The 27,395-nt window shown below is 39.8% G+C and overlaps 1 protein-coding gene across 1 annotated transcript in view; it reads left to right on the forward strand.

Moving 5' to 3' along the window:
- The first annotated feature begins 4,767 nt into the window (after positions 1-4,767).
- The window catches only part of LOC129751186 (sodium-dependent proline transporter), a 376,098-nt gene continuing 353,470 nt past the window's right edge, over positions 4,768-27,395 (forward strand). The window contains exon 1 of the mRNA XM_055746547.1: positions 4,768-5,916. The gene's annotated coding sequence lies outside the window, so the exon portion shown is untranslated. The remainder of the gene's footprint in view (positions 5,917-27,395) is intronic.

Consider the following 27,395-nt stretch of genomic DNA (forward strand, 5'->3'; position numbering starts at 1 on the left):
GACCAGCCCAAATGCTCAAAGCACTTCATTTATCGCCTAAGAAAGCTGAAATTAGAAGCAATATGTTGCGAACAAGGATGTTTTCTTTTTAAGATCAGGACCACAAAAATGTAAAAAAGGTGTGTGAAATTCGCACTTTTCAATCAATGAACCGCCAAAATTGTTTAAGTCTTAGTAGGAAAATTTGAAAATTGGACTGGAAAGTTGACGTAATATGACACATTTTCGCATCTTTAAATTCTCAAAATAAGAAACACAGATTTTTTGTAGAGTTTCTAAAGGTAGCGGTAGCGGCCAGGAGGAGAAATTCAAACCGACAATTGGAAGGTTCAGTGCGCTCCAGCTGACCAGCGAAAACGTCCTCAGACTAATAGATTTCGCCGCCTCCAAACAAATGGCCTTACGAAGTACCTTTTTTCAGCACCGCCTCCCACGCAAGATCGTTGTACCAAACGCAATCACAGATCGCCCACGTTTTGATAGACTGCCGGCACTTCTCGGACATTATCGACGACAGACCTTGTCGAGGCGCTATCATCGAGTCAGACCATTATCTGGTGATGGTGAAGATGAGAAGAAGAAACCGACGGTCGCCTCGGTTGAATTGCCTGATTTTGCCTGATTTTTGCGAATGTGATGAAAAATGGGTAGTAAAGAACTGGATTAGGTACCATTGTTGAAGTTAAAAAGTGAAAATGTGGCTGAATGGAAGCAATCGAAAGATTCCCTTTAATTGTTTTTTAAAAGGGAACTAAAGGGAATCTTTCCATTGTTTTGATTGAGTAGAATTATTCAGCCATGTAGGCTCACAACACATAATGAAGTGAAAATGAGGAGTGATGACCAAAAAAATGGTCATCACTTCGAGCGAAATTTCCGTTACTTACGTAGCCTGAATTTGCCTGATTTTTAATTCATCTGTTCCCTGATTTCTGAAAAAAATATTGGCAACCCTGCTCGCAATCGCTCGAAGCAGCGCTGCCAGCAGAGGGCGAGCTGCACGAAGTTCCTCTACCTCTACCTCTACCATCAAGACAGCCATCAACAGTTTTGTGTAGAACGTCATCGGGTATGTGGAACAAGCTCAACGAAACGACTGGTTCGACTAGGAGTGTGGGAGGGTGATGGACGAAGAGAAAGCCACGCGGGCTGAAGTAGTGTAAAAAAGCACCCGTCAAATCGTGAAAAATCACTGAGTCCGAATTTTACAGGAGAAACTGCTTCACCTGGAGGAAGAGCAGCTAAAGCAGCTGCATCGTTTCCAAGAAACACGAAAGTTCTATCAACAAAACTCAACGCATCCCTCAGAGGCTTCGTGCCGCTAGCCGAAATGTGCTTGGATAAGATCGGAGGCATCCTGACGGACAATCGTGAGGTGATCAAAAGGTGGAAAGAGCATTTCGATGAACTCATGAAGGGCACACATGCAGAAGATCAAGACGTTGAGGGAAGGTATATCGCCGGCGTAGCCAACGACGCACGTAGAGAAGTTTCTCCTAAAAATGAGTGAGGAAGGAGTTAAGGAAGCCATTCGCCAGATGAATATATAGCAACAAGTCGGCTGGGAAGGATGGCATCGCAGCTGAACTCATCAAAATGGGCCAGGACAAGTTGGCTGATTGCCTACACCTGTTATAGTCCGGATCTGGGACACATAATAGCTATCGGAGGAGTGAAAGGGGGTAATATGCCCCATCTACAAGAAGTGTGACAAATTAGACTCTGAGAACTACCGGGCGACCACTGTCCTAAATGCCACCTACAAAGTTTTACTTGTAAAGTGGCGTGGAATAAAACTCGTGTAGTTTGGATGAAGTAGAAACTTAGAATAGAATTTATTTGCTGCCGAGCAGGAAAACATATTGCTTGGATACAGTTTGTCTATCTTGACAACGGATTCATAGGTTACAATAATTTATCATAAACTCAACACTCCTCCTTATCCTATGATTACTTCTTGAATTCTGCCACCAGATTCACTCCTGGGTCGCTTGCCTGGCTCGGTTTCCGCGTGGCCGTCCAGGATCTCACTACTCCCATCGTCTTGAAAGTGTACCCGGTGGTGAGTATCTGGATCTCCTCCCCAATCGTCATCCACATAGCCATTTACCACCAGATTCACCTTGTATTGCTCGTGTCGATCATCGGATTTTCGTTTGCGCTTAGAAACCCATTTGTTTCGAATCGCCGTCCTGCCCAGGTTCCAGGTCCCGTTTGAAGCAAGCCCGTTCACTTCTTCCTGCGTACCCACCTTCACACGCCCCATAGCGTTGGTGCAGTTTATTGGTTCGTTCTCTTTTTCGTACTGTAAAGAATCAGGACCAGTAACAGAACTAAAACAAACAAAGTCTTTATACTTGCCTGGGAAAACGCGCCCCCTGCCACTGTGCCTCGACCCTTGCTGCTCATCAGCTGGTCTTGTTTTTATTTGCGGAGGGAGCGCCTCTACAGGTTCCTCCACCATCGATTCAGCTTCTCGATGAATATCACGTAGGGCTTCAACATTTTGTTCACTCTGCAGAACAACGCTTCGACGATCTGCTCCTGGATTGACCCTTTTCGGCGGCCTTGGAGTCATATTGTAGAACAATTCCGTTAGTTCTACCGATGGCTCCTCTGGAATCGATTTAGCCGGTTTCCTTTGGTTCAGTCGGTATAGCCCATCTGTCTCGGATCCAGATGCAATTACGTCACTATCTCCATCCAGGACCTCGCGGTCGGAATACCACCTGCAACCCTTTTTTGCAGATTTTGCTGATGGACAGAAGGTTGGTTGCTAGATCGGAAACTAGAAGAACATCGTGTACTTCGATGGATCCTTCTTCAAGCAACATGGTGACGTTGCCCCTGGCATCAGATTGTATCGTCTCGTTGTTTGCCATGCTACTGGAGTGCACAAAATTCCTCCAAAAATGTCGTGAATACCGAGTCCCTACGCACCACCTATTCATCGACTTCAAAGCCGCTTACGACACGATCGCAACGACCGTGCCAAGCTATGGAAAACCATGGACGGATTTCGGGTGAATTATCGAGTTCATACGCATCATGCAGGGGTGCTTCGACATGGCGGTGGTCTATCCAGCATGATGTTCAACGTGGCGCTAAAAGGTGTTATTCTAAGAGCGGTGAACGAAATGCGGGGCACGATTTTCAACAGATCCAGTCAACTTATCTGATTTGTCGACGACATTGACATGGTCGGCAGATCATCTGCGGCGTTGGAGGAGATCTACCGCAAACTGAAACGCGAAGCAGGAAGAATTGGGTTGATGATTAATACGTCCAAGACGTCGTATATGCTGGCTTGCGGATACGAGACCGACCAAACTCTCCAGCTTGTCCAGTTATAACAAGGTCACGATCGATGGCGACAAGCTGGAGATAGTCGAAGACTTGGTCTATCTCGGCTCACTGGTGATCACAGACAATGGCACCAGCCGCGGCTGCAGCCGTGAGATTCGGCGGCGAATAATCAGCGGAAGTCGTGCCTTCTATGGACTACACAAACAACTGCAGTCGAGAAGACTTAGTCCTCACACGAAGTGTAACCTGTACATGACGCTCATTACACCGGTTGTTCTCTACGGGTACGAGACAAGGATATGGCTCGCGGAGGACCTGCGTACCCTCGGAGTATTTGAGCTCGCTCGACTCTACGGTGAACCCAGTATCCAGAAGGTGGTGAAAGCTGGCCGAATAAGCTGGGCAGGACATGTTATGAGAATGCCGGACGACTGTCCTGCAAAATAGGTGTTTGCTACGAATCCGGTAGGAACGAGACGAGCAGGAGCGCTACGAGCAAGGTGGTTAGACCAAGTGAAGCGTGATCTGGCGAATGTGGGATGTCCGAGCAATTGAAGAACGGTTTTCATGGACCGTGTAAATTTTACGAATTATATTCATCAAGTTATGTCGTGAGGCGAAATACTATGTAAATAAAATAAAGTATGAAAAATATATGAAAAATGCACAACAACACAACTACTTAAACGCGTGTTTTCTCGAAATAAGCTTTCATGCACATACACCCCCTTGGCTCAAAGGGCCTCAAATAGCAAATGATTGAAACGATTTGAAAACGATGCTAATTGAAACGAGTGTGTTTACATTTTTATCGATTTGCCATTATGTTCCTTACAAAAAGTATTTATAAGTCTGGTTTCATCATGAACGTTGTTGACTCTCTTTTAAAATCAAGCTTTCATAAAAAGGGAAGCAAACATAACGGAAAATTGTGCCTAAATGTTTTGTAAAAAAATTTAGAATTACATTAAGGCTATCTAGTTAACTCTTGTAAAGAATCTAAGAAATATACTGTTAAAGAGTTTCATACTAAGTTTTGTATATGTTTTATAGCAGCATTGTAGTGTTACTTATATGTATGTAGACACGTGCTAAGAACCGCATGAGCTTTTAACTTCACCGTTGCACCAGCCGGTGAGTTCATTTTACCGGCATCTGATGAACACATGGCGCGGGAGCGAAAACCTGGACCATCTCTCCACCCAGGGATGAGAAATTCAGAAAAGCTCGCTCTTCGCTAGCCCCACAGTTGGCATTGCCCAGTGTAGCTCATTATCGTTTCCTTCTGTTCGTCGCATACCTTTGTTCTCTTTGCTTTTGGCTGCTGTTGTCTGTGTCCGTCCGATCCGATCGCCTTCCACCTTCTACGCTACCTTAACCGATTGCGGCGCACCGATAAGCAAAAGCACCCACCCGCGTGCTTGCTTGGCTAACAGACGGACTTCATTTAGTACCTTTTCGGTCGTTCCTGTCGTCGGTTGTCGGTTCGAAACTTCGCGCGAATCGTTTTCCGTAGTTTCGGAGTGTGACGTTTTTTTTGTTCTCCGTCTGTTTGTGGACAACGGTCGAATACTCTTCCTTCGGGATATCCTGTGAATTGGTTCCTCGTGGTGCTCTGGGCGGTGTTGATTCGTCCTGTGCCTAAACGTTTTCGGTTCCCATTGTTCTGTGCCTCGTCTGTTGTTGGAGGCGTCATTGCATGCTGCATCAGATTTGCATCACATCGGCAGCTCACTCGTTAATACGAGGAGCAATGACAATAGTTTTGTGCACTAGTATATTGTGTAAGTGTATTCGTGTGGTAGTAGTTAGTAATTGAAAGCGTGATTCTAGTTTTTTTTGCTTACTCCCCGGAGCCGCATTGTGCGATTGTACTCGGCTGCATTTTTCTTCTCGCTGAATAGAATTTTCCGAATTGGTGGCAGCCCAGAAGATAACAAAAAGATCTTTTCAAGTACGCCTGTGAATGGAATTTCGTGCACCGAAGAATAAACCGACTATCTATCTACCTTTAAAGTCGTTCTTGATTTTTAATGGAATAAAACAACAACCCCGTGGGAAGTTTTTTTTAGTGAGGCTGCTACAGTTTGTACGAAAGTTTAACGGCCAGATCTTCACGTGGCTAAACCAACACATCTCACCTACATCAGCACGTGGAGTGTGGGTGTCGTTCTGGGATTGAGAGGAGGAGATTCTCATCTCATCTATGGTGTGTCTGTATCCGGATTCAAACAGGAAGAACCTCAGGCCTCGCACACTCAATCGGGGGCATTATTATCATCAGTTGTGCAAACTTTGGAAGCCCATCTACAAAATACCTACACCAAAGTACAACTCGTGAATATGGAAATGGGAATTATCTGTGAATGGTTTTAAAATTGTTGGGCTGAAGGCAGTTTTGTTTTTCGATTCGAAACCACATCTTCAATATTTGCATTTATACATAAACGGTTTCAATTCATGGGTACTTGGAAAATCGACTAGCATTTTCGATATATAAAGTGTCAATCGAATCGAAACATTAGTGGAAGTTTTCTCGTGTTTCAACAGAAGTCAACAGAAGCGAAAATTGTACTTAAGGATATTTCTGAAAGCAGCTTGTAGTCTAAGGTAAGAAACATTCAAATGAATTGATCTCATTTTAAAATTAAATATCTGGTCAACGCAGTCCAAACATCAGAATCTGAAATCTGAAACGAAAATCTGAATCTTAATACTGAATTTGGAATCTGAATCTGGAATCGGGATCTGAAAAATAAATCAGAAATTTGAAATATGAATCTGAAATATGAATCTGAAGCCTGAAATATGAATCTGAATCTGAATCTGGAATCTGAATATGAAATCTGAATCTGAAATCTGAATCTGAAATCTGAATCTGAAATCTGAATCTGAAATCTGAATCTGAAATCTGAATCTGAAATCTGAATCTGAAATCTGAATCTGAAATCTGAATCTGAAATCTGAATCTGAAATCTGAATCTGAAATCTGAATCTGAAATCTGAATCTGAAATCTGAATCTGAAATCTGAATCTGAAATCTGAATCTGAAATCTGAATCTGAAATCTGAATCTGAAATCTGAATCTGAAATCTGAAATCTGAAATCTGAATCTGAAATCTGAATCTGAAATCTGAATCGGAATCTGAAATCTGAATCTGAAATCTGAATCTGAAATCTGAATCTAAAATCTGAATCTGAATCTGAAATCTGAAATAATCTGAATCTGAAATCTGAATCTGAAATCTGAATCTGAAATCTCAATCTGAAATCTCAATCTGAAATCTCAATCTGAAATCTCAATCTGAAATCTGAATCTGAAATCTGAATCTGAAACCTGAAATCTGAATCTGAAATCTGATCCTGAAATCTGAATCTGAAATCTGAATCTGAAATCTGAATCTGAAATCTGAATCTGAAATCTGAATCTGAATCTGAAATCTGAATCTGAAATCTGAAGCTGAAACCTGAATCTGAAATCTGAAATCTGAATCTGAAATCTGAATCTGAAATCTGAATCTGAAATCTGAATCTGAAATCTGAATCTGAAATCTGAATCTGAAATCTGAATCTGAAATCTGAATCTGAATCTGAAATCTTAAATCCTAAATCTAAAATCTGAATCTGAAATCTGAATCTGCAATCTGAATCTGAAATCTGAATCTGAATCTGAAATCTGAATCTGAAATCTGAATCTGAAATGTGAATCTGAAATCTGAATCTGAATCTGAAATCTGAAATCTGAATCTGAAATCTGAATCTGAAATCTGAATCTGAAATCTGAAATCTGAATCTGAAATCTGAATCTGAAATCTGAATCTGAAATCTGAATCTGAAATCTGAATCTAAAATCTGAATCTGAATCTGAAATCTGAATCTGAAATCTGAATCTGAAATCTGAATCTGAAATCTGAATCTGAAATCTGAATCTGAAATCTGAATCAGAAATCTGAATTTGAAATCTGAATCTGAAATCTAAACGCTAAACCTCTATTCTGAATCTGAAATCTGAGTAGGAAATACAATTTTGAAATCTGAATCTGAAATCAAAAATAGTTATCTGAGATCTGAACCAAAATATCAGTTAAAGCTTCAGTTCAGTTTTAGTTCAGTTTCCATTCAGTTTCAGTTCAGTTTCAGTTCAGATTCAGTTCAGATTCAGTTCAGATTCAGTTCAGTTTCAGTTCAGAGTCAGTTTCAGTTAAGTTTCAGTTCAGTTTCAGTTCAATTTCAGCTCAGTTTCAGCTCAGTTTCTGTTCAATTTCAGTTCAGTTTCAGTTCAGTTTCAGCTCAGTTTCAGCTCAGTTTCTGTCCAATTTCAGTTCAGTTTCAGTTCAATTTCAGCTCAGTTTCAGCTCAGTTTCAGTTCAGTTTCAGTTCAGTTTCAGTTCAGTTTCAGTTCAGTTTCAGCTCAGTTTCAGTTCAGTTTCAGTTCAGTTTCAGTTCAGTTTCAGTTCAGTTTCAGTTCAGTTTCAGTTCAGTTTCAGTTCAGTTTCAGTTCAGTTTCAGTTCGGTTTCAGTTCAGTTTCAGTTCAGTTTCAGTTCAGTTTCAGTTCAGTTTCAGTTCAGTTTCAGTTCAGTTTCAGTTCAGTTTCAGTTCAGTTTCAGTTCAGTTTCAGTTCAGTTTCAGTTCAGTTTCAGTTCAGTTTCAGTTTAGTTTCAGTTTAGTTTCAGCTCAGTTTCAATTCAGTTTCAATTTCTTTACAGTTCAGTTTCAGTTCATTTGACTTTTCCTTCTATTTATAGTAACGAGCTAAATCAAAAAGTTAAAGCTATAAAAAAATTATATCTCCACCTCACAAGGTCGATAGAAGTTCTCATTTGATACTATATCAAACCAAAAAGTTCACTAATGGTTCATTGGAATGCACGTATTCTTAAAATGTGTACATGAAGGCCAATCTAAATTTTCGAAAGCTTATACTGCTCACTCATAGTGTGTAAGTTAATTCAAATTTTGCAAACACGTGGGCATGTTGAATGTGCTATTCAGTTTAGAAGCAAGTGAGAATGTAAGGTTTACTTATTCCGCTTATCTTTGATCTTCCCCTTTAAATGCTATTTAAAGGTAGGCATTTAAATGAAATAATTTTTCAAATGCCTTGTTTGCCTTTTCTCGCTTGAATACCTTCTCACTCATCTTGCCCATTATAATTACTCATCTTATTTATCGTTATCACATCGTTCGTTTTGCTCTCTTGGTGTGTCTTGTTTCCAATCTTTTTTTTTCCTACTATTCATCTTCTCTTCTCTCATTCTCACAAATTAACGGGCTTGTGGCTCGTGCTAAGATGTCTTCGCGTTAACAAAAGATTTAAACGTTATTGTCATGAAACTTTTTTTTCAGACGCCTCTTCATCTTCCTAAACTACCGCGTTTTGCATTCTTTTGCTGATTTCGATTTCTGTTGCCTGCCGTTTGTTAATTGAGTATGTTAATTATTATGGCTGGTGTTGTTGCTTGTGGTGTTTTTTTTCTCATCTCATGTTTATTTCAATTTTCCACACCGGGAACGTTGCACCATAAAAAAATGCAATCATGAATCTTGTGTTTTCCGAGCCGCTGCCGATCCATGATTCTTTAACATGACGGTGTGAATGTTCTGACAATGGAACTGCGTTACTGCAATTTGCTTTTTTTCTCTATCTCTTGTTTTATAGCTCCAAATTGCTTGTTGTGAGGTGGATTGAGAGATTTAGAAGTGTCTTTGTAAACCGGGACAACGCTTGTGAAACTTAAACTTAAAGTTTATCTTTTAATGGAGCATTACTCGAATGTCAAAAGTGTGTTTTACTATTTAATCTTCATAAACAAAAACATTTAAAAAACTACTCGTTTCTCGTCGTGGAACCTGGGTTCACATCCAATAAATAAACTTCACCCAAAAATCTAAGGAAATCGTGTGCAGAAAAACAGTCCGTAGACCACAGAGGAAATTGTAGCAAGAGGTGCCTATAGTTCAAAAAACTTGCTAGCCAAACACGGCTGAATCGTGTTGCCAGTTCATTGAACAGGCGTCATCGGAATGCCCAAAGCATCTACGATCAAATCGATCAGATTTTATGGTAGCAGCAGCGCAATTGGTATAGCTTAATACTCCTTAAAGTAAACTTCGCGTGGATCATCAGAGCGATGCATTCGGTGAATTTGTCTGAATAAGCGCCGAGCGTGTTTGGTGTTAGCTCGTGTGTAAAGCGGGATATCGTTAAGTTGAATTAGGATCTGAACTGTGTAAAAGTCAAGCTAAATGACTCTGATTTTCATTTTGTATATCTTGATTTTTGTAGGGTAAATTTTGGGATTTTTACCAAATTTGCCCAGATATTGCTCGGTTTACTGGTCGTCAATTTTAACATCGAATGCTTTGGCCAGGTTTTTGTATAAAATTGCCTGGATTCGATTGGCTCGGATACGTTTTCAAGGCTTCGAAAAGAATTTTTTTTCAAATTTTTTAGAGAATTTCCATATTACATTCTGTTATTCGTTATCTGTTACCTGTTACCTGAAATGCATTTGATTGACTTTTTTAAATCATTAGATCATTTTTTTCAATTTACATTTTATTTTATTTGTCAAAATGTAAATGCTTGGGAATATTTTAAGTGATTTAATAGAATTATTAAAACATTAATAATATTCATCGAATTCTGATTCACAGCAACTTTAAATCATAGGGTACTAAAATGTATTTTTATAAAAAGTCTTAGAAAAATTCACAATTTACGTAATAAATTACAGCCTTTTTTATTTCTTCCTTTAAATTATTTTTTACAGTATTCCTAAAGTAACACGAATCTTTTTGAATATTTCTGTAATGTAACTTCTGTAACATTTTCTGTAATGAGAAATGATTTAAATCCTGATTCGATGAAATTAAATTCAATATAGTAAACTGTAACTCTGAATTTTGTTGCATTTTCTCATCAATGTTAAAAAGCTGGCTTCAGGAAAATGTAATTTAGTTTTTGATTTAAAAATTGCATGTCCATTGAGATGTTGAATGAAACTCAAAAGTTTTCTTCGCAAATTCTAATCAATTATCATGATTTTTTACATTTGAGAGTAAACACATGTTTAGTGGTACAGGTTTTCAATTTTTTATTTAATTTTCTCATATTTGGTTTTATACTCTCTTTTTTGTTTTGGAACTTGGTTCATATAATTCTTGAGATTATTTTTTCCAAGCTTCTTCTGTTTGAAGATGTTATTGAATCAAAACCTGTTTCTGACTTATGTTGGATTTTGTTTAGTTTTTAAGCATCTAAACATGAAAGGAAGGAGAGGACTTTGTCTATCGTTTCTTAATTTTTCATTTTTTTTAATGATGAAATTTTCATGGAATCACAAAGTTGACAGCATTTTGTTCTCAAACTACTTTAACACATTTTTAACATTTTATTTAAAATCTTCTAAATCAATTGAAGTTTGCCTTATAATAATTATGTACAATCGTTGAATTTAATTTTCCTTGAGTTTAAATATGACATTCTCAAATATTACCGTAAAACTTATTTTAAGCTACCAGAATCCAATCACGATTATTTTATTGTATTGGAGTTTTTTTGTTTAGTTTTGCAATAAAATGAATAAATCCAGACTTTTATTCAACAATATCTGGGCAAATCCGATCAATCTTTGGGGTCAAGGTTTGGGTAGAAAAGCTTAAAAAATGTTAAATTTGCCTTGATTCTGCAGCAAAACTATTGATTTTTTTTCACCCCGTAAGGTAGATTCACTATTACATTCAAGTATTTTACTGGTGCCACGTAAAGAGTACATTGGATATGAAAAAGGGCACCAAAACTTCCTACATAAAGATGGATGAGCATCAGTAAGTCTTGATTGCTTTTGGCGCCTTCCTACTCGGGGTCAAGGTGTGTATATATAGGAGGTGTTACTTATTTACTTACTTAATGATCCCGCGCCAATCCTCCGGTGCATAGGGCCGTGGTAAAAGACCTCCACTGTTGACGATCCGGAGCCAGCGTCTTCACCTGGTCCCAGTCAAGATTCTCGTCGACAGTTCGGATTTCAGCGGCTAGGCTTCGCCGCCACGAGTTTCTGGGTCTGCCTCTTCTTCGATTACCTTCTGGATTCCAATCTAGCGCCTCTCTGCAAATCTCGTTTTCATCTTTTCGCAGCGTGTGCCTAATCCATCTTTACTTACGTTCCCGAATCTCAATTTCTAGCGCCCTTTGATGACACTGGCGATGTAGTTCCTCATTTGAGATCCAGTTACCAGGCCACCAAGCGCGGATGATATTCCGCAGGCAGCGGTTTAAAAATACTTGCAGTTTTCGCGTCGTCACCGCATATGTGCACCAAGTTTCACACCCGGACAACAATACGGATTTGATGTTTGAGTTGAAGATTCGGATTTTTGTTCGTAGAGAGATCTGACGTGAACGCCAGATGTTTCGGAGACTCGCAAACGCAAATCGGGCCTTTCTGATCAAGGTTCCGATGTCTTTCCTGGTACCACCATCAGGCGTTATCTGGCTACCAAGATACTGGAAGCACTCCACTTTCTCAACTTGTTGCCCAACTACCATGAAACTGGAGGGATTTCCTGTGTTGATTTCCATCGACTTGGTCTTTCCGACATTAACTTTGAGACCTGCTGCCTTGGAACTTTTGGTGAGGTCGTCGAGTTTGCTCTGCATATCCGGTTGTGTTTGAGCGAGCAAAACAATATCGTCAGCCAAGTCAAGGTCGTTCAGTTGCTCCATTGTTGAAGGATTCCACGGCAATCCTCGGTTCGGTGCACAGTCGATCGATCCAGTCAGAATCTCATTCATTACGATTAGAAAAAGTAGCGGTGATAAAATACATCCTTGTATCACTCCAGCAGTTACCGGTATTGGTTCGGACAAGACACCCCTGTGCAAGACCTTGCACGAAAATGCCTCGTATTGTGCTTCGATGAGATGGTCTAGTTTCTCTGGGACCCCTCGTCGCCTTAGAGCCGCCCAGATGTTTTCATGGTTAAGTCGGTCAAATGCTTTTTCGAAATCAACGAACACCAGCAGAAGAGAGTCCAATATGATTCGTGGAGTTGTGATGTGGTCCACACATGATCGTCCGGATCGGAATCCAGCTTGTTGCCGTCGGGGTGTAGCGTCGATTTTCTTCTGGATCCTGTTCAGGATCACTTTGCAGAGTACTTTGAGGGTTGTACAGATCAACGTTATGCCTCGCCAGTTACCGCACTCTGTCAGGTCTTCTTTCATCGGGACCTTTACGAGGATACCCTGCATCCAGTCGGCTGGGAATGTTGCAGTATCCCAGATGTCAGCGAAAAGACGGTGCAACATTTGTGCTGACAGGGCAGGGTCAGCTTCCAGCATTTCAGCAGGGATACAATCGATCCCAGGTGCTTTGTTGGATTTCATGTTGCCGCTTCTATTTCAGCCAGCGAGGGCGCTTCCGAGTTGATGCCGTTTATGCGATTTACTGTTGGCGCTTCAAGCTGCGGGTTCTGTTGGCCATCGCTATTCGTGACTCGGAAGAGTTGTTCGAAGTGCTCAGTCCATCGTTTGAGCTGATCTGTTCGATCGGTCAATAACTGACCTGCTCGGTCTTTCAGCGGCATTCTTGCATTAGTCCTTGCACCACTGAGGCGTCGAGAAATGTCATAAACTAATCGGATATCTCCATTGGCGGCGGTTCTTTCTCCCTCTTCGGCTAGGGAGTTTGTCCAGGCTCTCTTGTCTCGTCTACAAGCTCGTTTAACTGCCTTTTGCAGCTCCGCATATCGTAAGCGGGCGGCTGCTTTGGCTGACCCAGTACATGCCTGCTCAATTCCGACTTTCGCCTTTCTCCGATCATCGATCATCCTCCAAGTTTCATCCGACATCCATTCACTTCTTTTTCCTCGAACTTTATCGAGAGTACCATGGCTCGTCGTGATAAAGGCATTCTTGATTCCACACCTTCGACTGTTCCGTCTGTCGGCAGCTCCGAGGCTCGGGATTCTAGCTGTTCAACATATGCCCTTTTCACCTCTGGATTCTCCAACCGGCGGACGTCGTATCGACACCCGACATTCTCCTCGCGCCGTTGGACACGTGCAACTCTCAGTCGTATCTCGCCAAGGACGAAGTGGTGGTCAGATGCAATGGCTGCGCTTCGTTTGTTGCGGACATCAAGAAGGCTTCTTCTCCATTTTCGGCTGATGCAGGTTTGGTCAATTTGATTTTCTGTTCGGCCATCCGGGATACCCAAGTGACCTTATGTGCTGGTCGATGGGGGAAGAGCGATCCACTGATCACCATGTTGTTGTTGCCACAAAATTCTACAAACAGCTCTCCGTTTTAGCTCATCTGTCCTAGGCCATGGTGCCCCATGATGCGCTCAAGGTCCTGATTGTCGGAGCAAATTTTTGCGTTGAAGTCGACCTAATGGATTTGAATGTCACCTTTCGGAATTCTCTCTACCACGCTGTTCAGTTGACTGTAAAACTGCTCTTTCTCCTGCAAATCGGCAACGTCAGTTGGCGCATAACACTGGACTATTGTAAGGTTTCTAACCCGTGTTCTGAATCAGGCTACGATTATTCTTCCGTTTATCGGTTCCCATCTTATGAGGGCCGCATGGGCCTGCGGGTTTAATAGGAAACCAACTCCTCGTTCCAGAGTAGCATGTTCTCCTCGTATGCCAGAGTAAAGCAGGACTTGCGCGGACTGTGTCTTGTTTTCCCCAGTGTTAGGCCAACGGACTTCGCTCGGTCCCAGAATTTCAAGCTTAAGGCGGCTAGCTTCTCTAGCAAGTTGAGCCAGCTTGCCTTGTTGGGCAAGGGTTAAAACATTCCTAGTTCCAATTCGTGTCCGTGTTTTCATGCTAAAAGTCGTCGCCAAAGTTCCAGGTCGGTCATTTCTTTCGGATTCCGTAACAAGTTTATGAATAGGGAGCAGAAGCTTGTTAGCCTAAACTTAACAAATATCAAAATTCCTGATTCGAACATTTGGCTATTTAGGCTATGCAACTGCAGAACTCATGGAGTTTGTTTACCAACAAACCACAGAAAAGCTGAGTAAATAATCATATGTTTGTTAACAAACTCATTGAGAGCACCGCCCACTTCTCGCCTCTGTGAAAGTAGGAGAACCTCGTGTTTCAAAAACCCTTGCTCTGGGTGATTTGAATGAACTGCCAGAGCATGACTAGTGGCGCCATGACTATTTTTATGATACGAATGAAAACAAAAATTTATTATCAAACTCCACAAAAACATTTCCGAAATTATCTCTCCGTTGTGTTTTTTTCGTGCGAAGACGAACACAAAATAAAAAATTGTATACTAATTAGATAAACCCTGCAAGAGTTATACATGTTCGCAAATATTTTTGTCTCCATTTTCATATATTAGAAGTTAGGCTGGAACAAATACCTAATTCTTCTTTTGTCACCCCCCCCCTTCGAAATTTCCAAAAACCCGAAGGGGAAAAAAATAAAGTTTGAAATAAATTATGTAAATTCCAATAAAAAATTCCATTATCTGAAATATTACAAGACTAAAAAACAAATTTAAGAAGATGGGAATTATATCACCTTTTGTTTTCTTGATTTCATTAAATTATTCGATACAAAATTACTTGATTTATAGGTTTTGTGCAACAATATAGTATGCAATTTTGTTTTATACAAGCTTCCGTGCAATTTATTCCATTTGTTTTGTTTTTCGCATTATTTTTTATTGTCCCCCCCCTCCTCGCGATGTTCCAACTTCGAGGGACAAAAGAAGGATTTGAAATTTGTTCAGGCCTTATGGAGTGAAGAAAACAAGTGCCACATGAAATCTACCTAATCTGCGTCAAAGAAAAACACCATCGCGGTTCAAAATGATGTCTCCGAAAAAAAAAAGAAAAACTGTAGATCTGCCATATTTTACATTACTTTAGATGTAACTTTAGAATACTTTTCCTATCAGGGAGTGTAAACTTCAACAAGAGGACTAAATTTTACACTAAAAAAATCAACAAAAAAATAATCAAAAAGAGTGTAATATTACATCTTTTTCTAATTACACTTTGGGGAAAATTGATCCCTCTCATTGTAGATTTCGTTTACTTTTGCTGTAGTAAATTTTTCTGCTGAGTATGAATGATAGAGCTTCTCAACGATTATTGTACTGTACTTATGTAATATCGAGTGGAAAGTTTCTTTAGCAACAGCGCATTTATTAGTATTTTTATGCATTCTTGACCACGCGATAACAGTGCTTGCGCCATTTTATTCTATGACTTGTTTACCAACTTGAAACTTTAATCACAATTGAAAGTTCTAAAAGGTGATGCGGTCAAAATTTGGTCAAGGGAAAACGCGTGTAAATCGGTGTAATCGTTTATTTAAAAAATTAAATTTAATTTCTTTTTCAAGTTTAGTTACCTAGTGTAAAATTCAGGAAAAATATTCAGTTAGGCTTCCGCTTTTCCAAATCCGACTTGCCGGGCCTTACGCATAACCCCTGCCATCAGATAATGTACAGCCACCTTGTCCACCTTCTTCGCCGCAGAAAGCCAGTTTGCCTTGAACTGCTGCTCGTCCTTAGCAGTTTTTTTAGTCTTCTTTAGGTTCCGCTTGACAATAGCCCAGTATTTCTCAATTGGGCGGAGCTCTGGCGTGTTGGGAGGGTTCTTGTCCTTGGGCACCACCTGCACGTTGTTGGCGGCGTACCACTCCATGGCCTTTTTACCGTGATGGCAAGATGCCAAGCCCGGCCAAAACAGTACGGAACAACCGTGTTTCTTCAGCAAATGTTTATTCGAACACTCTTTCACGTAAATTTCTTGGTTGACAGTCCCGGAAGCTATGAAAATGCTGCTTTTCAAGCCACAGGTACAGATGGCTTGCCAAACCAGATATTTCTTCGCGAACTTTGACAGTTTCATGTGCTTGGAAATGTCTGCTAACTTTCCCCTTCCTTTTGCCGTATAAAACTCCTGTCCCGGAAGCTGCTTGTAATCGGCTTTGACGTAGGTTTCGTCGTCCATTACCACGCAGTCAAACTTCGTCAGCATCGTCGTGTACAGCCTCCGGGATCGCGCTTTGGCCGTCGTATTTTGTTCATCATCGCGATTTGGAGTCACTACCTTCTTGTAAGTCGATAGTCCGGCTCGTTGTTTGGCTCGATGCACGGTTGTAGACAATACACCCAGCTTATTTGCGGCATCTCGGAGAGAGAGGTTAGGGTTTCGCTTGGAACTACTGGCAACTCTCTTTGTCGTCTCAGGGCTTCTGGTTTTCGATTTCCCCCCGATTCAGACTTCCTGGCTGTCGACAAACGTTCCCCAAACACTTTAATTACATTTGTAACGGTTGATTTGGCAACTTTTAGCGATTTTGCCAGCTTTGCGTGCGAGTAGCTCGGATTTTCGCCATGCGCGAGCAAAATTTTGATACGCTGCTCTTCTTCCTTGGACGGCATTTTGACAACTGAAGAGTAAATTTCAAAATCAAAATAGGAGCAACATTCTACACACACACACCTTCAAAATAAGGGGTGTTAAGGTTTTTTAAATGCAAAATTGAAAGAAATACGTCAAGTTGATATTGACCAAATTTTGACCGTATCACCCTTAGCACCAATTCCAAAGGTTGTATATAAGTAGTGAAATTGATTGAATCTACGCTCGTGTAGACCATTTTCAAGATTTTACGCCTCCAAACTCAAATCAATCAATTCATAGTTTTCTCAACCTTACGAAACAAATAAAAACAAGAAATAAACCTTCCGTCGTAATTCACTGTCTGATATTCTCAAGTGCACTTCCTCTCCGATAGGACGCAGCGCGTCTGGGTTCAATAATAATTGCTGCTCACCCTTCACACGCTACGCATTAGGAATATATTTTCGATTAGAGTGGCTCAAACATGGAAATTCCAAATGGTTGGATAACTGGAACTTATGAAAATTTGATTTGAAGATGGAACTTTATCAAAAGAAGAACTCCAAAGCGTGAGATTTTTCCATCTTTTCAGGATAAAATTTTAATCATTTTCGAACTGTCAACTTAACTCAACTATTTTTTAGTAGTTGAAAATTCAATGAGTTGTATCTTTCAACTTAAAAGTCACCATGAGTGTATTCACTTGATACTGTAGGAACAAGTGAATCTTCTTCAGTTTTTTTTTTATCAGTCTCGAGTTGTTGTTGATTCAGCTTCTACATATGTACCCAAAAAAAGCACACAGCAGGATGTACCAATAATAACAGCACCAGTAGAGATAATTTGAACAAGTTTCTGAAGTATATAGACAGCAAACACATGGAAGCGCCCATTGGAAATCAAGTTCTAAACACACTTGCCAAATCGAATAGTTAGGTATAGTTATCTATAGCGCAATATTCGTTTCAATCTGTGCGCCAACAGAACTACAGGTATACATCAGCTTAAACGTTAGCTGTTATACACTTATAGTTTTTTTTTATTATTATTATTATGGCGTATTAGATTCGTCTGCCTCGCCGTGCTACAAAAAGTAGGTATTGCCATTTACGATCCAATCGGTGCCGTGGAATACACGGTATTGTAATTTTATGGCAATCATATTTGTGAGGTCATTAGACAGTTACCGGAAACGGTCGAATAATAAATCAGCTGTCACGCTACATCAGCGCATCAACCTGTTTGTTGGCCTATCACAGAAAAGAAGTTTGGATCAAAAAGCTTGGAAAATTGAAATGCTGAATCAGGTTTGTAAATTAAATCCTATGAAATCTGTGTTTTGTACAGTTATGATAAGTTCAATCCCATTTGACTTAATAAAGTCATAGGAAAAAATAATCCCTTTATGCTGCCAACATGTTTTGGCTCAATTATGCTTGGAATGTCATAAACCGTGTCACCGATCGTTTGACAACTGCCAATTTGCTAAATTTTCTCCAACTGAAGCATAGACTCATCGTGGTGGGCAAATAGACAGATTGTCAGGAAAATAGAGACATATGGCCACTTGCAGACAGAAAGCCATCGGACTGACACCTGAATGCATTTGCTTTTGCTGTCGGATAGCCACATGGAATTGGACATGGACGGAATAGCAAGAAGATGATGACGAACCAACAGCACCAAAACTTACCGAACTCGAACCAAGCCGTTAATCAGCAGGTGACCGGGTGCTTCGAACACTGCACTCGGGGAAGTGTTTCTTCCTTTTCGGATGTGTCTCTTTGTCCAGTACCCTAACAAGAGTAGGAGGTAGCTAGTAAGCTATGTAGGTAGGAAGGTTTATCCTCCAGAGTGAAACAGAACAATTCGTAGCAAGTCCAAAGTCACATGGATGACCGAAAAAATAAGTTCAGCAAGAACATCCGTTGCTACGATGTGGTTGAAATGTATCTCCTTCTTTTGGAGAAGGAGGAACATGGTTCTCCTGAATAATTAATACTTTGTTAGGGTGGGTCAGAAACCTTAAACTCAAATATTCTGGATTCTTTGTTTTCAAAAGGATTTTGTTAAAGAATGATGTAGAAAGGGGTTTAAAAATATTTTTTCATTAGTCAAACCCCAATTTAATACACTTGACAGTGGATTGTAGCCATTCTTATTGTCTGTAATATTTTACAAAATCATAAACAAAAGATAATTTTCTTAATTCTGAATCATCTAGTTATGATTGCGGAATTTCTAACGAAGAAAAACTAAAATTATTAGAAAATTTAAAAAAAAATCAAAATTGTATGTATGATAAAAGTATTTGAAAATTAACATAATTTTCAGATAAGTAACTTTATTTGCAACGAATTGGTGATTTTAAAGTTACTGAATCTTGGAATATCATGTATGATCCCGTTTCCTTGAAATTTTGTGATATAAGAATAATCTCAATGAACTCTTTTTGGGGTTACAGCATATGGTAACTGAAAAAGAAAAATTAAGGACACAATTTAAAAAAGATGCCTAACCATTTGTTTAAAATAATTTAACGTTTATCCGGATTGGCCTTTGAAGTGAAGAAAACGTGTTCACCAAGGTTTTTCTACACGGTTTTCGGGAATTAACACGGTTTTTGACAGAAAATAGTCCTTTTGAACGGTAAACACTTAGAAAATTTCAAAGTTGGGGATATCTTGGCTCTGAGACTAAGAACGTGAGACATGAGACCTGAAACCTAACACCTGAGACCTGAGACCTGAGACCTAAGACAAGAGACATGAGACTAGAGACTTGAGACTTGAGACTTGAGACTTGAGACTTGAGACTTGAGACTTGAGACTTGAGACTTGAGACTTGAGACTTGAGACATGAGACATGAGACCTGAGGCATGAGACAAGAGCCATGAACATGAGACCGGAGACCTGCGACATGAGACTTTAGACCTGAGACATGAGACAATAAACATGAGACTTGAGACCTGAGACATAAGAGAAAAGGTATGGGACTTGAGACCTGAGACATGAGACATGAGACCTGAGGCCTGAGACAAGAAACTGAAGACTTAAGACATTACCCATGATACATGAGACATGAGACTTGAGACATAAGACATGAGACATGAGACATGAGACATGAGACATCAGACCTGAGATCTGAGACCTGAGACCAGAGAAATGGGACCTAAGATCTGAAACTTGAGACTTAAGACATGACATCTGAGAGCTTTTTTTTTTTAGTTGATCACCCTGGTGGTAAATCCTGTTTACGGATTGCATTCCAAGGCACGGCGAGCGAACGAGTCCCCCCAGTATGCTACTCTGGGTCCATGGGTGCAATTGGACGACTCATGATATTAAGTACCCCTACGCCATAAAGTCCATCTGGGGCCGCAGACCTGGTTCCCACCTTGAACTGTTTAGTACACTATGCTTCAATAGTGGGAGGTCTATTCGCGCTAATGCGCTCCAAGGCAATACATATTAACGAGACCACTTTAAGCAAAACCTCTCCTCCTTACGACTCGACGCCTGAACTCTCCTCTAACGGCTTGAGAACCGACATCTCCTCTCAGTGACTCGAGATTCCCACACAAACCTCTCCTCTTCGCGAATTGAGGCCTGATCTCTCCTCTAACGACTCGAGATCCGACCCCTCCTCGCATCGACTCGAGGCTACCTCTCCTCTGCACGATTCAAGGCCCGATCTGTCCTCTAACGACTTGAAATCTGACCTCTCCTCGCAATGGCTCGAGGTGACCACTTGTACCCCTCCTCTCGTTGATAAGGGGGCCTGATCCCTCCTCTTACGACTCGAGACCCGACCCTCATCATAAAGACTCGGGGTTGAACACACAAACCTCTCCACCTGAAGGTTTGAGGCCTGACCTCTCTTCTAACGACTTGAGGCCCGACCTCTTATCTTAATGGGTTCGAGGTTTGCCACCTTGCCCGTCGTGTGCCTGATCGAGAGCAGCTTATCCTAGATTCGCGCCTGTCACGGCACACGCGCGGGACTTAACGCAACGACTCGGATGATTCCCGACGAAGACGTCATCCTACTCCGACTCGAATGGCTCACCCGGCGTCGAGAGCCACTCTACCCGTGGGTATTCCCCGAACGTGGAATATCCCTTTCCCAACGATTTCCACTGCGCAGAAGGTCAAGTCTTATCCCCGCAGCTTCTGTCGTTGAGAACCGCCGTACTCAGATACTCCCCGAAGGTGGAGCATCCTACGCACGAACGCGGCGCACCCACGGCATCCGCTACGCAGAAGGTATTGTCTTATCTTTGTAGCTTCAAACCGAGGGGTCGGACGCACTCTACTCGACAGCCCCCCGTCGATGGGGTCAGTCTACTCCGACCGATGTCCGGTCTTCTTTATTTCCCTTGGCTGGCAACCCTAGGATTTTTGGCCCGCGGATTTTCCTGCCCGTTGTGTGCCAGATCGAGAGCAGCTTATCCTGGACTCGCGCCTGTCACGGCACACGTACGGGACTTGGAACGCTACGACTCGGATGTTTCCCGACGGTGACGACATCCTACACCGACTCGAGAGGCTCGCCCGGCATCGAGAGCCTCTCTACCCGTGGGTATCCCCCGACAGTGGTTAACCCTCTTCCCTCGAGATCCGCTACGAGGAAGGTAAAGTCTTATCTCCGCAGTTTCCCTCTTAGAAAGCGGCACTACTCGGATACCCCCCGACATTGGGGTATCCTACACACGTTCGCGGCGCACCCCTGACCTCGGCTACGCAGAAGATGTTGCCTTATCTTTGTAGCTTCGATCAAGGGATCGGACGCACACTACTCAGATGCTCCCCGTCGATGGAGTCATCCTACACCGTTCGCGGACTGCCGTTGGCTCCAGCTCCTCTGCAGGGCAGTCATGATCCGGGTGAACTCACCGCTGACCGCATGCCAGCGACATCTGAGAGCTGAGACATGAGACATGAGCTGAGGTCTCAGGTGTCATGCCTCAGGGGTCATGCCTTAAGCCTTGAGACTTGACTCAGGTCTCTGGTCTGAAGTCCTCCATCTCAAATCTCAGGTATCAGTTCTCAGGTCTCATGTCTCAATTGTCAGGTCTCAAGTCTCGGATACGTGGTCCATCTTTTAAGCCTGAAGTCTCAAGTCTCAAGTCTCAAGTCTCAAGTCTCAGGTCTCAGGTCTCAGGTCTCAGGTCTCAGGTCTCAGGTCTTAAGTTTCAAGTTACATGTCTGATTGTTTTATGTTTCCAAGCAACAGAATTTAAATGGTCTATTTTTACACTGTTTTCGGGAATAAACACAGTTTTTAAAATTTTGATAGTTTGACAATTTTGAAAATATGTCATAATGACCTTTTTAGTCAATCTAGTTGAGTTTTAAATTTTGTAATTTTGTCAATTTAGCTATTATTGACAATTTTGTCAATTTTGTATTTTTATTTTCATTTTATCACTTTTGTAAATTGCATGATTTATTGTAAAATTTGAGAAAATTGAAAACAAATCAACAAAAATGGACAAAATTAACAAAACTGACAAAAATTTGGAAAAAATTGAAAAAAGTTCCAAATAAGATAAACAATACAGAATTATCATGAATCGTAAAATTGACGAAATCGACGAAATTGATTAAAAATGACGACGACCCAATTTTAAAAATTAATAAAATTGAAAAAATAGACAAAATTGACAAGAATGACAAAAATAAAAGGGTAAAACTGTTTGAAATTATCAAATTGGCATAGTTTACAAATTTTAAAAAAATTTACTAAAGTGGGCAAAACTGAAAAAATTGACCACATTGAAAAAATTAACTAAATTGACAGAAAAAAAAAATTAAAAAAGTTGATAAAACTTACAAAATAAACATACCTTATTGACACATATGACAAAAGTAAATTTTGTCTTTATTGTCACTTTTGCCAGTCATGTCATTTTTATTATTTTTGTCAATTTTATAAGTTTTTCCATTTTTTTTTTTTATATTTTAATTATTTTTTATCAATTTTGTAATTATCGTAAACTTGACCCATTTTGTCAATTTTGTCATTTTTGTTAGATTGTAAATTTTATCATTTTTGTTAATTTTATTTTATTTTTTCCATTATTGTCAATTTTGTACATTTTTCGAAGTATTGTCAATTTTCTCAAATTGGTAAATTTGATCATTTTTGTCAAAATCCTCAAAAATGACGAAATCGACAAAAGTGGCAAATTTTACGAAATTGACTAAATTGACAATAGGAGAAATTGTAAAAAAATTACAAAACCGTCAAATTTGATAAAATGGACTAATGGACAGATGACAAAAATGACAAAAAGCTAAAATTAACAAATTTGACAAAATTGGTAACATTGACAAATTTGACAAACTTAACATAAATGGCTTGTAATGTTTGTAAATTTTTAAAGTTTTATAATTTTTTTTTTATTTTTGACTATTTTCTTTATCAATATTGTAATTTTTTGTCAAAATGACCCATCTGGTATACATCCTATGACTTTGATATAGTTAGGAAAACTTTGACTATGTCCATAATTAGAAATGCATTGAAAATAGTGCTCCTAATTGTGAACATAAGCTTTATTTAGTTTTTACACGAAAAAAACATGGTTCTAACATACTTATTACTTAAATCATGATAAAAAACAATCCGACGAAAAATTTCAAAACAATCGGCTGACAATTTCAGCTTTTATCTTCCATTCCTGAAAAGGTTTTTTTTAAGAAATATGCTAACAATTCCATTCAATTTAGACTTACTTTGAAACAATCCGGATTTTACGAAAAATCCTGTGATTTAGAAAACTTATGTGTAAGTAAAATGGAAGTTCTCATGGTCCGAAACATTACCATTTTTTTTTTTAATAATTGTGATAAGTGAAAAATAACGTCAAAAAAAGCCAAAATCGAAAGGTATGTTAACATTAGGCACACATGCCAAATGAGGAACACCCACTCTATGAAAAAAATTTGAACTATTTTTAAAAGAAATCTTTTTAGATTGAAGAGGAAAAAAACAATTTTCTAAGGTAAAAATCACAAAAACGTCGAGAACACAGCGTTCAACAATTCTTCACACTATTGCACACAAATACACAGACTTTGTCAGAACTCGTCGAGCTGATTCGATAGGTACCAAAAAAGGTATGTCTAATACCCGTAATTAATGATCTCTCAACTCGACCGATAACTATATTTTTCTGTAAGAAGGCAAAAAAAGGTTGTAAATACAATAATAAAAATTTGAAATTTACACCGGATAGAGATTGAAATATGCAGAATCGTTTGCCGTGCTCAACTCGAAATTGATTATTTTTATTCGATTTTTAATTTCAAACGCCTCATACAATAGTCATATGAAAACAGTTTTCAAAAATATCGTTCTAGATCTAGGAACACAGGTTGAATAAAGTATACCAGTCCAGTACCAAAGCAAGAATGGTACAGAGGTTCAATGTTAGATACCTATTTTGATATTTGTACGTATATCAATAACGGCGAATTTGACCCCGTGGATTTATGAATAAATACTACCGGTTAGAAAGTCTTAAAAAGGGCAGCCTACCCTATGTCAAATTACAAAGAACATTTGGATTTCTTCAAAATCAAAAATAGGATATTAAAATGAATACGAAGCTCTACGCGATGGTCTGAACCACCTTACTACATAAGCTCAACTACAAGATTTCAGAGCTTGGAAGGTTTTTTGTAAACAGATTTATTTTAGATTTTCTTCACTACAAAGCATACATTTTACAGATTTTCGCAATGCAACCTAAAATCTAGTGCGTCTACAGTTAAGTCATTGCTAGCATCTAAGATGAAGTTTATATAAACTATAAACAGTTTTAGCGCTTTCTTTCTACTCTCTGCTCTAGTATTTCTCAATTCAGGAATGGCGAAATCACGGAAACCTATTCTCCTATTCAAAATGGATTCTAATTTGGGCTTAAGAAAAGACCACAGGTGATCTATCCTACTACATCTGGAAAATTTATGTTCCAAATCTTCGGTAGCTACCAAACAATGCTCACAAATAGCACTATCCGCTCTATTCTGTCGAAACATTAACTCTGCGTGCGGTATTCTTCGATTAACCATCAGGTAATATAGTGATTTCTCCATTGAAGATAGATGTCGATTTCGAATATTTCGCCAAACTCGTTTCCACTCCACCGTTGGGTTCTCCTCGACGATTTTTGGTGTTTTTATTTTTCCTCTGAAGATCTCTAGAAATGTTGTGGAAGATGGGTTTGCTCGGACTTGGTCAGGGATGTACGACAGCACACGAGAAATCATTTTGAGACACGGATATAATGCAGGAATATTTACCTCCAGGGTAAGGTGGATTAGCCAGCAACACATCAAATGTTGAAGCAAAAGGCATGTGTTCTCGACAGCGTACAAAACGGTTAAGCAAAAGTGCTTTGCATTTTTGAACTGGGAGATGAAGATTTAGACCACCTTTCTCGACTGGAAGACCAAGCTGCTCCATTGAAACTCTGGTTGGATGCCGTTCCCATATAAAGTTTCCAATTTGAGACGTTATCCGAGCCAAGGTGTGTATATAATCAGGAGGTGTTACCGAATATCGAATTCCCGATTCAGCCATTTTGGCTATGTAGGCTATGCAACTATATGGAACTCATGAAGTTTGTTTACCAACAAACCACCGAAAGGCTGGGCAAAAAATAAACAAACTCATTGAGAGCCCCGCTCACTCCTCGCCTACTTACTGTGAAAGTCGGAGAACCTAGTGTATCAAAAGACCTTGATCCGAGCTGCTGATGCGTTTGGGATACCAAGGATTGATGCCATGAACCACAATTTCGACGTTACGAAAGTGTTGATTAAAGTTACTTTTTGAAACAACGACAGGATTCGTGGTTTAAATTTCCACATGAGTTGCGATGTTTTTCTGATGACATCACCCCAGTTCTCTTCAACGGTACGCTTCGAAGAATTGAAGAAAATTACACCAAGAATTTTCACTGAGTCACAGAGGTTGAACCATCCAGGGGATCTCGTACTTGGTTGTGTTCCGATGTTGATTGCCATTGTCTTGTTGGTGTTCAGGACTGCTCCAGAGCATAGCCCAAACTCGATAAATGTGTCCCAAATCCTTTGCAATTTGTTATCGTTCTCCACGATAATCGAGATGTCATCAGCGTACGCCAATACCAGCTCTTGTGGGTGGTTACATATAGGTAGGAGCTTTTCAAGGAGAGGGTGCAGATACAGGACAAAAAGGTGCATGCTTAGAGGATCACCTTGCCTTACGGATCGTTGGATGGGAAAGGAGGGGGACAGATTTCCGTTTATTAGTATTTTAGAAGTCGACTTCGACATGATTTTATCCAACAAAGAAACAAACAAAGGGTGCAAATGCAAACTTCTCAAAACACACAATAGATAGGATTGATCAACACGATCAAAGGCATGATCAAGGTCGAAAGAGATGAGTCTTCCTGATTTTCTTCGACAGTTGTATTCTACAACACGGTCTTTGATTGCTGTCAACGCTTCGAATATGTTGCGATTTCTGTTTGAACATTTTTGAGATGAATTCAAAATATGATGTTGTTCTATTACCATCTCCACACGCTGCTTGAGAATCCGTGATAGCAACTTATAATCAAAGTTCAACAAAGAAATCGGACGGTAAGCTTTGATTGTATCATCAGTTGTTTTCTTCTTGGTCATCACTATGACTCCTTCCATAAAACTTTCCGTAATGTTCCCATTTAGAGCTTCATTCAAAATCAAGTTTAGTTGTCTATGAATGATATCAAAAGCTTTCCAATAAAATTCTTTGGGGATACCATCATTTCCAGGAGATTTTCTAGAGGCACTTGATTTAATTGCAAAATAGATTTCTTCAGTTGTGATATCTCGCATCAGTTGACGATTGGTTTCAGAATCTGGCGGAATCTCCCTGTTAACAGGAAAACTCGAACTGGTAGTGACACTCTGTCTACTATACAAATTACGAAAATATTCTGTAACATAGTTTTCTATTTCGGCTGGATCAGTCAAAACTGTATTTTGATTTTGGATAGTTGAAATATTACTCTTTTTTCTACGTTGCATTCGTTCGCCAAGATGAAACGAAGAAATCTTTTCACCTCCTATGTACACATCGTTCAGGCGCTGGAAAAATCTTGAGAATCGATTTTGATGCAATAACATTTCAGCTTTGACTTTGTTCACCTCGGTAGTTGATTGGGGATTATTCAAAAGATTATTATATGCGACCGTCAAATTGCGATATAATAATTCGTTTTTGGTATGAAACTCTTTGAAGAGTTCATTAGTTTTCCACTTGAAGAAGCTTCGTATTTTGGGTTTAGCGCATTCAATCCACCAGTCAAGCCAACTTCTATAGCGTGTCCGTTCACGTAACCAGCGGTTCCACTTTTGCTGGAACTCTTCTAAGTTTTCTTCTGACAAAACATGGGATCGGATTGACCAAAACAAAAAATTTGAACTATTTTTAAAAGAAATCTTTTTAGATTGAAGAGGAAAAAAACAATTTTCTAAGGTAAAAATCACAAAAACGTCGAGAACACAGCGTACAACAATTCTTCACACTATTGCACACAAATACACAGACTTTGTCAGAACTCGTCGAGCTGATTCGATAGGTACCAAAAAAGGTATGTCTAATACCCGTAATTAATGATCTCTCAACTCGACCGATAACTATATTTTTCTGTAAGA

Source organism: Uranotaenia lowii, chromosome 3, assembly GCF_029784155.1.
Source record: "Uranotaenia lowii strain MFRU-FL chromosome 3, ASM2978415v1, whole genome shotgun sequence".
NCBI classification, from domain to species: domain Eukaryota; kingdom Metazoa; phylum Arthropoda; class Insecta; order Diptera; family Culicidae; genus Uranotaenia; species Uranotaenia lowii.